Below are 12,565 nucleotides of genomic sequence, written 5' to 3'. Positions count from 1 at the left end.
AAATGTGTGCTTTAAATGGGTAGAATTGCTATCAAGACACAAACATTTATATGATTTAAAAATCCAACCATTTCAGAGTGATTTTTTCATGGCTTCTCATTAGATTAGATCTCTTTAAAATGAATGTCTATGGTCTTAAATATACCATATAGTTTCAAGGGGCCATATTTATTTCATTTTATTTTTTAGCTCCATGTTCCTTTAATTAGATGATGTAATAGAAAGCAGCGCTTCTGGTAACTGAGATTAACCATATCTTGATCTATTTGTACTTCTGGAAAATGTTAATTTGTTATTACAAGTCACACAAATCAGTTAATGTCTACGAGCCCGAGACACTATGAATATTATCTGCACATGACTCTGAGGACAGTCATATTTCAAGGCTCTGTTTTCATCCTTTATTATCTATGCCATGCGCTAGAAATAAAAAGGTTAATTATAATGCTCAGTCTCTTGGAAGATATTTTGTAACAACAATAATAAAAGACACTTTGAAGTCAAATAATTTATATAGAACAGCCAGGCCCGTGTTTACGCTCTTTTCACATTTAGATATTAAGGATGAAGTTCAAGGTTATACCAACGGCACAAACTGGAGCTGTTAACTTATTTTTCGTTAATGGCTGTGTGTGTTAAGTTTGCTCCAGGCAGCAGTATTATGTGATCACATGACCTTTTACAGCTCCCAAAAAGTGCCAAATTATGGTAGTATTTACCAACAAACCGCTCAGTTCTTTGGTTATTTTCCATATCAACACCTTATCATGTATATTCTTGTATGCAGAGGAAATAAATAAGATACTAAAACAATAGACTCCATGAGTACATCCCTCCTCTCCAACCTCAAGTACAGTAGTCATAGTTTCAACAGAGGCGATGGTCTGTTAATCATTACCTGCAGCATATTTGCATGACTGTCCTAGTGTCGAAGGTCTGAGGGGGAAGAATGTGCACCAGTGTCAGTCAAGGCCTTGGAGTAGATTTATCAAGCAGCAAATGCTGCAATCTACACCCGAAGTTTCTGGCTCGCCAGAAACTTGTTAAGAAGCAGCAGTCATAAGACCGCTGCTCCTTCACTCCTCTGCCACTTCTGAGGTAGTGGACAGCAATCATCCCGATCAGATACGATCGAGATGATTTACACCCCCTGCTAGCGGCTGATTGGCCCCGAATGTGCAGGGGGCGGCATTGCACAAGCATTTCACCAGAAACAGCGTATGCTGTCGGCATTTAGCGATGTCGGAAGGACATGATTCGCCACAGTGAATCATGTCCATCTGCTGCTTGATAGTTCAGCCCTCTTGTCTACACTCGGGATGAGTCTGGGTTGTCTTATTGTCTTAGGGTTAAATTAAAAAAAAAAACATTAGGTATATAACACTGGACTAGAGGAGTTGTCTTTTTTCTTAATTTGTACCGCCAGGTGTTATATGCATGTCAAGTCTTCTTTAATTTCTTTGTTATAACTCATTAGCATTTCCATAAATCCTGTACATTTTTTTGAAACCATATTTTATCAAATTGTTATACAGCCTTCCCATCCAGTACTATGCAATTCTGTGATGTTATTTAATTTGTCCAATAGACAGAGGCGGGCGGCAGCAAGGGTGCTATAAGATCCACATTACTAATGTACTTTTGCCCCATGGCAATTCGACTTCTGCTTCAATACCATGGCTATGGCAAAATTCCAGCTGTGGCATACTGTAACAAAGTTAGGTATAAGTTAATCTTACAGATGCACTGATTTTTAATCTTACAGACTGTATACCTCAAAGGGACATTACACACTAGATTTTTCTTTGCATTAATGATTTGTAGATTATGCATTTAAAAAGCGCATCTGGGAGTGTTTTTGTAAAAATGTATAGTTTTGCTTATTTTTTAATAACATTGTGCTGATCTTCAGGTTCCTAACCAAGCCCCCCAGTGTCAGATGTATACATGCGTTTTTCAGACTCCTGCTGTGTTCTGTATCTATCTTACTCTTTTCATATGCAGAGGAGGGGGGAGTGTCTGCTGTTATTGTTTACCCAGCCCCTTTCACTGGGTGTCCCAGCTAAACCTTATTAACAGTGCTAAACTGGGAGCTTCTAAGTAAGATTTTAAAAGGTTTTATACTTGATTTTTAGATCAGTATCTGTGCATATTCTCCTTTATACATGCAGTTATATGAAAATTAGTGTATACTGTCCATTTAACACCAGTTCTAATGTCACAACCCACCTGTAATCATGATGTCTGTATGGAGACACTCTTGAAGCAAAATGTCTCTTAATCAGCTGTAGCCTGGACTTCCAGAATAGCTGGGGATGATAAATCTTGGGCTATTTTGAGATAAAATAAAGATAGGTATACAGGTAAAACACTAAAGAAAGAGGACAATGAAAGAAAAGGGACAATCAGTCAAGGGGGTAAAGAGTTAAATAGGTATGTTGGGAAATTGTAGCAGAAGATAGTGAAAATAACCATCAAAAATATTGCATATTTAGGGCTAGATTACTAGTATTATTATAGTATATTATTAGTATTTAGCGTTCCTGCTTGAGTGCTAATCCTGCTGGTTAGCGTGCGTATAAGAAATGAAAGTACATTTTTTGCGCACAAGCAGAACCTCACAGTGCAAACTTCCTGACTTTAGATACAGCAACCGCGTTAACTTTTTCTCCCCACAGATTCAATGGAGCGTGCTGAACGAAAAAAAAGTAAAACTTATCACTCGCACACTAACCCAACACCGCATTTAACCAAGTACACTATACCCAAATGTAATTTTTATTACATTCCATATATATATATATATATATATATATATATATATATACACTCTGCAGCCACTTTATTAGGTGCAGCTACCTAGTAGTGTGTTGAGCCTCCGTTAGCCTTCAAAAAAGCCTGAATATGTCTAGGCATGGATTCAACAAGATGCTGGAATTTGTGTGGAGGTATTGTGTACCATGCAGATATGAGTGTGTCACGCAACTCCTGGAGATTCAACGGAGGTGTAGGCCTGCAGCGAATAGTCCTTTCCAGCTCATCCCAAAGATGTTTAATAGGATTTAGATCCGGGGACTAAGTGGGCCACTGCAGCAAAGAAAAGTCTTGGGGGCATATTTATCAAGCTCCGTATCAATAACAGAAGTTATTAAGAAGTTATGAAGAAGCGGTCAAAAGACCGCTGCTCCATAACTTGTCCAACTGCTCTGAGGCGGCAGACAGAAATCAACCCGATCGAATTTGATCGGGTTGATTGACACCCCCTGCTAGCGGCCAATCTGCAGGGGGCAGCATTGTGCTGTTGGCATTTAGCAATGTGCAACGGACATGATATGCTACTTCGTATCATGTCCGCTCGCACATTGTTAAATATGCCCCATTGTCATGTTCCTGGAACCATCCCATAGTGATGCGAGATTTGTGCACCAGTGCATTATCCTGCTGGAAGTAACCATCTGCCTGAGGATAAACTGTCAACATGAACGGATGCACTTGGTCAACAATAATGTTTAGGTAAGCTGTGGCTTTCAGACGTGAATCTAGGAGTATAAATGGACCCAACGTGTGTCAGGAAAACATTTCCCACATCCTAACACCGCAACCACAGACATGACGGGTCAATTAATTCATGCTGTTTTTGAGGAATTTGGAGCCTGACATCAACATATACAGTATATTGAAAACACATTATTAACACATTATTTGACGTTTTACTTTGTAAATTTAATGTATTTTTTAAAATATACACTCATTTTAAATCTACAACACATTTAAAAAAATTGGGACAGTCGACTGTTTACCACTGTGTAACATCACCTTTTCTTTTAATAACACTTATTAAGTGTTTGGGCACTGAAGACATCAGTTGGTTAAGTTTAGCAAGCGTAATTTTCCCCAATTCATCCATTATGCATGTCTTCAGATACGCAACTGTACGGAGCCTTCATTGTCTTATTTTGTGCTTCAAAATGCACCACACATTCTCAATCGGAGACAGGTCAGGATTGCAGGCAGGCCATGCTAGCAACCGCACTCTCTGCTTAATCAACCATTCGCTTGTGATCTGGGCAGAATGTGTTTGGCATTGTCCTGCAGGAAAATGCAGGACTGGAAAAGATAACATCTGGATGACAGCATATGTTGCTCCAAAATGTTTACATTTACTGACACACCCCCATACCATGACAGGCGCTGGCTTTTGGACCTGACACTCTCTTTGGCCCGGAGAACACAATGGCTGTTTTTTCCAAAAACTATTTGAAATGTTGGCTCGTCTGACCACAAAACACGATTCCACTGTGCTACTGTCCATCTCAGATGAGACCGAGCCCAGAGAAGTTGGTGGCGCTTCAGGACAGTGTTGATATATCGCTACTGCTTTGCATAGTAAAGCATTAAAGGGACATTATACACTTTTTTTGGGGGGGGGGGGTTGCTTGTTTTGCAGCATTGCTTATTTTTAAAATACATTGCTCTGATTTTCAGACTCCTAACCAAGCCCCAAAGTTTTAGGAAGTATACTAATGTATACATCCTCCAGCTTGCTCCTGTTTGTGTAAAGGGTCTTTTCATATGCAGAAGAAGGGGGAGGGGGTCTGCTATTTCCCACTTTCAGTGGGTGTTCCAGCTAACCTTTTCAACAGCGCTAAGTAAGTTTCTAAACTTTTTTATACTGGATTTTTATATCAGTATCTGTGCATATTATTCTTTATAGTAGTGTCTATTACATGCAGTTATATGAAAACTGGTGTATACTGTACTTGCATCTGTGGATTCAGTAGCAAATTGTGTTGACTGACAAAGGTTTACCAAAGTATTCCCGAGCCCAGGTCAGGATACCCATTACAGATAAGTGGTTGTAGAGAACTGCGCCTAGATTTATATATATATATATATATATATATATATATATATAGGCTACACTATAAAAGATCCCCTAACTGGATCTTGGATTCAAAGTACCGAAAAAAGGGAATAGGAGAGCCAAAGTTGGCTAAAGTATATATAAAACAGGATAAATCAGGAACAAAGCTAACTGAAAAGGAGGGTGATATTGACAATGGTATATCTAATAATGTATAATATATAATATAACACCTACAGTTTGTCTTTCTATATAGGCAAATAAGTATAGAAACTGGTAGTTTCAAAAATGCTTAAAACAATTTATCCATATTAAAAACTTATATAAAAAAATGTTTAAAAAAATTATATAATAAAAAAGAGTGACTCAGGATTGGTCGCTCTCACATATATATTAAGTCAGGTCAAAAACTGTTCAGATAAAATATAATACAGTGTATGTTATAGAAATACATATAATACAATATAATACATATACTACAATTGGTATACAATGTAATAGATATAAAGTGCAAAAAATGAATACACTAATAGAAGAGACAATCTCAGAAGATCAAAATAGTGCAATGTCTGGATAGATCTCCGGTAAGGATACCAATTGGTTACCTATGCAAACGTGTACACGTGCAATAAAAGGTGGTAAACTGTGGAAAATACAGTCAAAAATGGCCAAAAATTGCAATATATATATATATATATATATATATATATATATAAAAAAAATAAAACATTTAAATTTAAAAATCATATAGTGAAAAATATGTGAAAAAAACATAATTTATGTAAGAACTTACCTGATAAATTCATTTCTTTCATATTAGCAAGAGTCCATGAGCTAGTGACGTATGGGATATACATTCCTACCAGGAGGGGCAAAGTTTCCCAAACCTCAAAATGCCTATAAATACATCCCTCACCACACCCACAAATCAGTTTAATGCATTGCCAAGAAGTGGGGTGATAAGACAAAAGTGCGAAAGCATAAAATAAGGAATTGGAATAATTGTGCTTTATACAAAAAAATCATAACCACCACAAAAAAGGGTGGGCCTCATGGACTCTTGCTAATATGAAAGAAATGAATTTATCAGGTAAGTTCTTACATAAATTATGTTTTCTTTCATGTAATTAGCAAGAGTCTATGAGCTAGTGACGTATGGGATAATGAATACCCAAGATGTGGATGTTCCACGCAAGAGTCACTAGAGAGGGAGGGATAAAATAAAGACAGCCAATTCCGCTGAAAATAATCCACACCCAGAATAAAGTTTAAATCTTATAATGAAAAAAACTGAAAATATAAGCAGAAGAATCAAACTGAAACAGCTGCCTGAAGTACTTTTCTACCAAAAACTGCTTCAGAAGAAGAAAACACATCAAAATGGTAGAATTTAGTAAAAGTATGCAAAGAAGACCAAGTTGCTGCTTTGCAAATCTGATCAACCGAAGCTTCATTCATAAACGCCCAGGAAGTAGAAACTGACCTAGAAGAATGAGCTGTAATCCTTTGAGGCAGAGTTTTACCCGACTCGACATAAGCATGATGAATCAAAGACTTTAACCAAGACGCCAAAGAAATGGCAGAGGCCTTCTGACCTTTCCTAGAACCGGAAAAGATAACAAATAGACTAGAAGTCTTTCGGAAATTTTTAGTAGCTTCAACATAATATTTCAAAGCTCTAACTACATCCAAAGAATGCAACGATCTTTCCTTAGAATTCTTAGGATTAGGACACAATGAAGGAACCACAATTTCTCTACTAATGTTGTTAGAATTCACAACCTTAGGTAAAAATTTAAAAGAAGTTCGCAACACCGCCTTATCCTGATGAAAAATCAGAAAAGGAGACTCACAAGAAAGAGCAGATAAATCAGAAAACTCTTCTAGCAGAAGAGATGGCCAAAAGAAACAAAACTTTCCAAGAAAGTAATTTAATGTCCAGCGAATGCATAGGTTCAAACAGAGGAGCTTGAAGAGCCCCCAGAACCAAATTCAAACTCCAAGGAGGAGAAATTGACTTAATAACAGGTTTTATACAAACCAAAGCTTGTACAAAATAAAGAATATCAGGAAGACTAGCAATCTTTCTGTGAAAAAGAACAGAAAGAGCAGAGATTTGTCCTTCAAGGAACTTGCAGACAAACCTTTATCCAAACCATCCTGAAGAAACTGTAAAATTCTAGGAATTCTAAAAGAATGCCAAGAAAAATGATTAGAAAAACACCAAGAAATGTAAATCTTCCAGACTCGATAATATATCTTCCTAGATACAGATTTACGAGCCTGTAACATAGTATTAATCAGAGAGTCAGAGAAACCTCTATGACTGAGAATCAAGCGTTCAATCTCCATACCTTCAAATTTAAGGATTTGAGATCCTGATGGAAAAAAATACCTTGTGATAGAAGGTATCATATACGCCCTGTGGAAAATAATTAATTTAATGAGTGTAAGGATCACAACTGCAGATCTCATTTCCTAACTACAGATATGTATGTTTGTAATACTCCTGCAGGATGGTAGAGGCTGATCATATAAGATACTTTATATATCGCAGAAGATTTACAATTTTATCTATGGCAGTTGGTGTGCATCTGCTTATAAACTTATAAACAAATGATAAACCTTGCCAAAAACTCATATGAGGACAATTGGGATAAACATATATATATATATATATATGTAATTCAAAGTTAGGATAAACACATATAAGTAAGGATATCAATATAGATTTAAACTTTGCGGCTAAACAGCAAGTGGGAAAATCTGGTAAATGGAAGTAATGCATATGCATCTAAAGAATAAGCTGGCTGAGAATTCGGACTTCAGTGAGATTCAGATAACAACTTGCGCAAAATTGGTACCAAAGATTAAGCTAAGGAGAAGCATATAAAGCTCAATGATAAGTTCAAACCTGCAGGTAAAAGTTGTGAATGTCGAGAGCGGTAGAAGCGGTAGAAGCGGCAGCAGCCGAAGTAGGTCCGTCGGCGTGTGACGTCACCGCATACAATTCCGGAAACTCCCAAGGTGCAGCAGCAGCTGCAAAGGTAACAGTCTGAGAGAGCGAAGATTCACTTCAGGATTACTCCAAAGGGAGGGGCTTGATATGGCTCTCATAGGAGACAAAATACCAAGCAATGAAGGAAGCTGTAAGGTGAGCTTTATAGCAGAAGCAATGATCCAATACAGGAGGATGATTAATAATTTGAATAACAAAGAGATGTAAGAAGCTAATAATATGACAGAAGGTCTGGTCTTAACGGAAGAGTCCACGGTTGGCAAGTGGCCATCCGGACAAGATCCGCATACCAAAACCTGTGAGGCCATGCTGGAGCCACCAGCAGAACAAACGAGCACTCCTTAGAATCTTGGAAATTACTCTTGGAAGAAGAACTAGAGGTGGAAAGATATAAGCAGGATGATACTTCCAAGGAAGTGACAATGCATCCACTGCCTCCGCCTGAGGATCCCTGGATCTGGACAGATACCTGGGAAGCTTCTTGTTTAGATGAGAAGCCATCAGATCTATTTCTGGAAGTCCCACATTTGAACAATCTGAAGAAATACCTCTGGGTGAAGAGACCATTCGCCCGGATGTAACGTTTGGCGACTGAGATAATCCGCTTCCCAATTGTCTATACCTGGGATATGAACCACAGAAATTAGACAGGAGCTGGATTCCGCCCATACCAGAATTCGAGATACTTCTTTCATAGCCAGAGGACTGTGAGTCCCTCCTTGATGATTGACATATGCCACAATTGTGACATTGTCCGTCTGAAAACAAATGAACGACTCTCTCTTTAGAAGAGGCCATGACTGAAGAGCTCTGAAAATTGCACGGAGTTCCAAAATATTGATTGGTAATCTCACCTCCTGAGATTCCCAAACCCCTTGTGCTGTCAGAGACCCTCAAACAGCTCCCCAACCTGTCAGACTTGCATTTGTTGAAATCACAGTCCAGGTTGGAAGAACAAAAGAAGCCCCCTGAACTAAACAATGGTGGTCTGTCCACCACGTCAGAGAGTGTCGTACAATCAGTTTTAAAGATATTAATTGAGATATCTTTGTATAATCCCTGCACCACTGATTCAGCATACAGAGCTGAGGAGGTCGCATGTGAAAACGAGCAAAGGGGACCGCGTCCAAAGCAGCAGTCATAAGACCTAGAATTTCCATGCATAAGGCTACCGAAGGGAAAGATTGAGACTGAAGGTTTCGACAAGCTGAAACCAATTTCAGATGTCTCTTGTCCGTCAGAGACAGAGTCAAGGACACTGAATCTATCAGGAAACCTAAAAAGGTTACCCTTGTCTGAGGAATCAACGAACCTTTTGTTAAATTGATCCTCCAACCATGTTCTAGAAGAAACAACACTCATAAAAGACTGGAAAGGTTCTTTCTAGTGAAAATGAGCAAAGGGAATTGAATCCAATGCTGTGGCCATAACAGTCTGAGAGAGCGAAGATTCACTTCAGGATTACTCCAAAGGGAGGGGCTTGATACGGCTCTCATAGGAGACAAAATACCAAGCAATGAAGGAAGCTGTAAGGTGAGCTTTATAGCAGAAGCAATGATCCAATACAGGAGGATGATTAATAATTTGAATAACAAAGAGATGTAAGAAGCTAATAATATGACAGAAGGTCTGGTCTTAACGGAAGAGTCCACGGTTGGCAAGTGGCCATCAGGACAAGATCCGCATACCAAAACCTGTGAGGCCATGCTGGAGCCACCAGCAGAACAAACGAGCACTCCTTAGAATCTTGGAAATTACTCTTGGAAGAAGAACTAGAGGTGGAAAGATATAAGCAGGATGATACTTCCAAGGAAGTGACAATGCATCCACTGCCTCCGCCTGAGGATCCCTGGATCTGGACAGATACCTGGGAAGCTTCTTGTTTAGATGAGAAGCCATCAGATCTATTTCTGGAAGTCCCACATTTGAACAATCTGAAGAAATACCTCTGGGTGAAGAGACCATTCGCCCGGATGTAACGTTTGGCGACTGAGATAATCCGCTTCCCAATTGTCTATACCTGGGATATGAACCACAGAAATTAGACAGGAGCTGGATTCCGCCCATACCAGAATTCGAGATACTTCTTTCATAGCCAGAGGACTGTGAGTCCCTCCTTGATGATTGACATATGCCACAATTGTGACATTGTCCGTCTGAAAACAAATGAACGACTCTCTCTTTAGAAGAGGCCATGACTGAAGAGCTCTGAAAATTGCACGGAGTTCCAAAATATTGATTGGTAATCTCACCTCCTGAGATTCCCAAACCCCTTGTGCTGTCAGAGACCCTCAAACAGCTCCCCAACCTGTCAGACTTGCATTTGTTGAAATCACAGTCCAGGTTGGAAGAACAAAAGAAGCCCCCTGAACTAAACAATGGTGGTCTGTCCACCACGTCAGAGAGTGTCGTACAATCAGTTTTAAAGATATTAATTGAGATATCTTTGTATAATCCCTGCACCACTGATTCAGCATACAGAGCTGAGGAGGTCGCATGTGAAAACGAGCAAAGGGGACCGCGTCCAATGCAGCAGTCATAAGACCTAGAATTTCCATGCATAAGGCTACCGAAGGGAAAGATTGAGACTGAAGGTTTCGACAAGCTGAAACCAATTTCAGATGTCTCTTGTCCGTCAGAGACAGAGTCAAGGACACTGAATCTATCAGGAAACCTAAAAAGGTTACCCTTGTCTGAGGAATCAACAAACTTTTTGTTAAATTGATCCTCCAACCATGTTCTAGAAGAAACAACACTCATAAAAGACTGGAAAGGTTCTTTCTAGTGAAAATGAGCAAAGGGAATTGAATCCAATGCTGTGGCCATAAGACCTAAAACTTCTATGCATATATAGCAACTGAAGGAAATAATAGAGACTAAAGGTACCGACAGACGAAACCCAATAGAATTATCCCTTGTCTGATAGAGACAAAGACAGTGACACAAACTATCTGGAAACCTAAAAAAGGTGACCCTTGTGTGAGGAATCAAGAGCTTTCGAAAAAAAGATCCTCTAACTATGTCCTGAAGAGCAAGTGAATCATATGAGATTCCGCATCCTCAGAAAATAATCTGAATGACAACAGAAAAATGAAAATATGCATTTATTGTATCTAATGAAAACAAATAATGCTATCAATGACCATAAAAAGGCAAAATAATTTGTATAAAACTCCAAACCCGGTTCCTAAAAAAGGAACTGGAAGAAATACCCCAGAAGATTCCAGGTCTGAGCAGCGCTTGAACCCCATGGGTGCCCAGCCATGCTTCAACAGTACCCAAAATATATAGGACAGAAACACACTTAAAGAAAGTGTTAGCCTTACTGGAATAAAATCAAAGAAATTTGGACAAAATAGAACCAAATAAATTTAAAAGAAGTCTTAACCTGCCCCTTACCAGCCAAGCTGGAATACGGCACGTACATCGCAATATTAGGGAGTTGATTTCGAACCCCAATTATAAACATGTTACTTGGGAAAGAACTCAGGAATTTGTTCCTTAATAAGAACAACCAAACTAGTATAAGCTTAAAGTTTAGTCTTAGAACTCAATCTTGAAGCCCAGAGTAACAGTTAAGAATTGAGTCCAATTATAAAACAAATAATTGATTATCTTAGAACAAAAGAAATATGGATTTTTTTATTTTTTTTTAAATCACAAAATTCTTCTAGCTAAAATAGCTAAAGACATAGATTAACCCTCATTTGCGAAGATATTCAATAAAATGAAATTATTAGCATGATAGTCCAGTTTAAAGGACCAGTCAATACAGTGGACTTGCATAATCAATAAATGCAAAACAGCAAGACAAATGCAACAGCACCTAGTCTAGTAAATGTTGTCCCTTAACAATGCTAAAATAAATCATAATCTGATACTTGATCTTAAAGTAAACAGAAAAAAATGAAGCAATTGCAATATCCAAATAAATCACAGGACAAAGAAAAGTACCTGAAACTAAATAATTTTCCATACATAAGATACAACTATCTAAAGGAAAATAAATACTATTTTGCTATAGAAACAATAGCATAATTAGTAGAAGTAGAGATAGCCCCAATAAATTGGAGAACCCTCCAAATTGAATTTAACTGCTGGCAAAGAATATAGTTTAAAACCTTTGAAGAAGGAATAAAAGAAAATTCTCAGCCTATTCCATTCCCTAGAATGGGGAATTGGAAAGAAAACCTCTGAAAACACAGAAGAAATAAATAGGCAGAAATAGTGTCAGCTAGTCTTAAAGAACTAGTTACCTTAATATCCAAAATAATAAACACCTTTTCAACAAAGAACAAATGTACTTTAATAATAGAAAATAATAAAAAAGTAGATTTGTTAGTGTCAACATCTGATGAAGAAAATTTCTGAAAGAGAAAAAACATCATCAGAGAAGGATAAATCGGTATATTGTTGGTCATTTGAAACTTCAAAAATTAAAAAAGAAGTGAAAAAGACCTAAGAATTTTATTAGAAGGCACGAAGTCAGACAAAGCCTTTAAAATAGAATCAGAAAAATATTTCTTATAAATCTTCTAAATATTTCTTGTACATAAGATGTAAGAATGGAAATATATAAAGCATAAATACTAATGGATTTTGCATGTAAAAGTATATCATAATAACTTATTACAAACCATAGCTAAAGATAAACATTTATAACATTTAAAATAAATGAGCTT

Source organism: Bombina bombina, chromosome 1 (assembly GCF_027579735.1).
Source record: "Bombina bombina isolate aBomBom1 chromosome 1, aBomBom1.pri, whole genome shotgun sequence".
Lineage (NCBI taxonomy): Eukaryota > Metazoa > Chordata > Amphibia > Anura > Bombinatoridae > Bombina > Bombina bombina.
This window is presented reverse-complemented; position numbering follows the sequence as displayed.